Source organism: Alosa sapidissima, chromosome 12, assembly GCF_018492685.1.
Source record: "Alosa sapidissima isolate fAloSap1 chromosome 12, fAloSap1.pri, whole genome shotgun sequence".
Classification (NCBI taxonomy): Eukaryota; Metazoa; Chordata; class Actinopteri; order Clupeiformes; family Clupeidae; genus Alosa; species Alosa sapidissima.
The window spans coordinates 14,360,201-14,363,536 of record NC_055968.1 but is presented as its reverse complement, the minus strand read 5'-3'; the positions used below and the strand labels follow the sequence as shown (position 1 = coordinate 14,363,536).

Genomic DNA, 3,336 nt, shown 5'->3' with positions numbered 1-3,336 from the left:
CCCACACATCAGCAGTATTTCAACTGTGTTACAATTGCAAGGGTTCCCTCAAACGTCTTAAAGTGACAGGCACTCAATTAGACCTATACACTACCAAGACGATCTTAATACCCCCCCGGTTGTCCAAGTCAGCTACCGCCACAAATTGAATCCAATTCTGTGGACCAACACTGGACCAACACTGCAAATTCATTACACGCGAAATCTACCTGGCCAGCTGAGCCCCACCCCCCACCCAGCTCAACCCAAGCGGGGATTACCTGCGGCGGTGTGTCACTGTTGTAAACTAAAACCCTCCGTCTCGGCCTGTGTAACCATGTAACTCTCACTGGTGTCGTATGCCGCGGGATTAGGAGCTGGCATGAAGAGGAGCTGGTTGAAACATGAGTGGCTGTTTGTCATGAGGAGGATGTAGAGCAGGAGCATACTTGCATCATGTCACAACTTGCCTCTCAGTGTTTTCTGCTAATGCTTAGTGGGAATCCCCCCCCCCCCCCGCCCCATTCTCTTGCTCTTTCTGTGTTCATATGCATCTCTCTCTCTCTCTCTCTCTCTCTCTCTCTCTTTCTTTCTCTCACACAGAGCCGGTTTGGGCAGTTCTCATATTTACCTGACTCACTAGCTCCACCTCCTTTCCCCAACATGTCACTTCCTGGACAGTAATGTTACCTGTTTGAAGGTGAGTTCTCTCTCTCTCCCTTCCTTAGTCCCGGGACACTGTGTTACTCTGGGCTAAAGGCTCTCAGTGGAAGAAATACTTTCCGGAATTTACCTGTAAACAGCAGAGCAGAACGTTGAGGAAAGAGAAAAGGGGCAAAGTTCTCTTTTTCTCTCTTTCCCTCCACCTCTCTTTTAATCTCCCCTTTCTCCTGCAAGACCGACCGGTCTAGGATTACAGCCTCTCCCCGGAGTTCACCTGTGCAGGTGAGACAGGACAGAACACATACACACAAACACACACACCTACGCAGTCACATACACAGATAGACACTTCTTATCAACATTTTCTGAGCTGTCTTTGAGTGGTTGAAACTATAGTGGCAGGAGCTGATTGTCGTGTCACGTGGGTGTTTCTTCAGTATCCAACTTGAAGGAATTAACTAAAAGGTTAAAGAGCTAAAGATTGACTGGCTGTCAACTAGCCAGTCTGAAGAGACAGACAGATGTCTCTCACTGCTTCATGTGGACTTCAGTTCTGCTAGCCTTTGTTGTTGCTCGTGGGACAGCAGGTGAGAGACAAATAAGGAGAGGGGTGTGTGTGTGTGTGTGTGTGTGTGTGTGTGTGTGTGTGTGTGTGTGTGTGTGTCTGCTGGTAACTGTGAGAGCACTGGTATTTTTGTGGTGGTTATTTGTGGTGTGCTGCTACCATTTGTATTTGAATATTGTGTTCACAGTCTTCATATTTGGAGTGGTTGCTTATAGTTAAGGACTGGCTGCTGATTCATGTTTGTGTGTTGCTAGTCTTCTGTCTTATTTGTATGTTTATTTTCCCATGTCACACCTTGTGTTTACATTCTTGACTACTCAAATAATCATATCAAGTGATAAACTCGGGGAAGGTACCTACATTTCCAACACATGTACCTGTTCACTCATTGCGAACATCTAAGATAAATGCATCTATGTTAGTATCAAAAGTTGCAAATTCACTTTATTAGCATGACGGTTTGGGTACAGTGTTGCCAAAGCTAGTGTTACAAATAACACAGTAGTAAAGAAAAGTAGTAGAAATAATACTCGGATGAAAGGTAGGGGTGTGTGTGTGTGTGTGTGTGTGTGTGTGTGTGTGTGTGTGTGTGTGTGTGTGTGTGTGTGAGAGTGCGTCTGTGCGCGTGTGTGTGTGTGCGCGAGTGGTCTCCCTATGTACTATGAACTAATACACACACAGATGTGCTTTCTCTCTCTCTCTCTTACTCTCTCTCTCTCTCACACACACACATATGCGCACACACACACACACACACACACAGACACAGTCAGTTCAGCAACAATAAAGGGGGAGTTGGTGTGCATGAGAGAGGAAGGCCGCTGGGAACATGTGCATTCCTGTACGTACAGAGTGTTATATAATCTCCATATGCTCCATGTTGTTTTAATGAGAACGCTGCTGAAGCACAGGGAGCCAAGGCCAGCGAGCGCTAAGCACTTCTGCACATTTCAGCAGCTTTACCATGTACATGGATCTTCGCATGGGCACCAATGCCAATGTGCATGGATCTCTGCATGGGCACCGATGCCAATGTGCATGGATCTCTGCATGTGCACCAATGCCAATGTGCATGGATCTCTGCATGGGCACCGATGCCATCATTTTATTTATCATGGCTGACTTATTGATTTGATGCATTTTAAGGGTTTCTAAAAGTCAAAGTCTTTCTTCCTCTCTCTCTATCCCTCTCTCTATCTCTCTCTCTCACTCCCCCTCCTCCTCCTGTGTCCCACTCTGCCTCTCTTTGCCCTTTAATCATTGATAAACATCATAATTATTAATCAGGCATGTGATGCTGGCTTCCAGGAGAGTGCCAGGAGGCTACTCATTACTCCCAGTGCCACCTCACCCCGGCCTGATCCCATAAGAGGAGACAGCATTTTAATGTGGCACCGCAGACCAGACCCGTTCCGTTAGAGGGGACGTAGCTTTAATATGGCGCCTCATGGTAGCCGGCTCCCGCTAGAGGAGATGGGGTTTTAATATGGCTCCTCACCAACCCGCACTGCAGCTGACACTGGGAAGCATCTGGTCCTAGATCTGATCCGGTCGGAATTCCCGAGCAATCCGGAGCTTGGAAGCCAGCCCCAATTTAACCCACCCACAACATTTGAGGGCAGGACATTTGGTCTGGAGCTCCACTGACAAGTCTAAATGCCCAGGTAAAGATGTTTTTGGGCCGATCAAAATAAGACAGTGAAGTTGTCATCCATGTCACTTGCACTTTTGAGTTGATTTTTACAATAAAATGGCTGCTGCTGGAAAAGCAAGATTATGGTTATAGATAGATAGATAGATAGATAGATAGATAGATACATACATACATACATACATACATACTTACTTACTTACTTACTTACTTACTTACTGAAATTCAAGATTATGGGACTGGTAGTCCAAAGCGACTTACAAATAATACAATATAATAGTTAAATTTTAACTAGAACTAAATAGACCCCTCTTGAAAGACCCAAAACTATCACAGGAACGAAGAGTACTGGGCAACTCATTCCACCAACAAGGGACCACTGAGGAAAAGAGTCTTGAATTTGACCTAGTGTTTATGGCTGGTCGACACAACAGACGCTCATCAGAAAACCACAGTGGGCCGTTAGGGATGTACAGCT

At 45.8% G+C, this 3,336-nt stretch overlaps 1 protein-coding gene across 2 annotated transcripts in view; it reads left to right on the top strand.

The window, feature by feature from the left end:
• The first annotated feature begins 660 nt into the window (after positions 1–660).
• The window catches only part of lnx1 (ligand of numb-protein X 1), a 51,687-nt gene continuing 49,011 nt past the window's right edge, over positions 661–3,336 (top strand). For both annotated transcript variants that reach the window (XM_042111647.1, XM_042111645.1), the window contains exon 1: positions 661–924. The gene's annotated coding sequence lies outside the window, so the exon portion shown is untranslated. The remainder of the gene's footprint in view (positions 925–3,336) is intronic.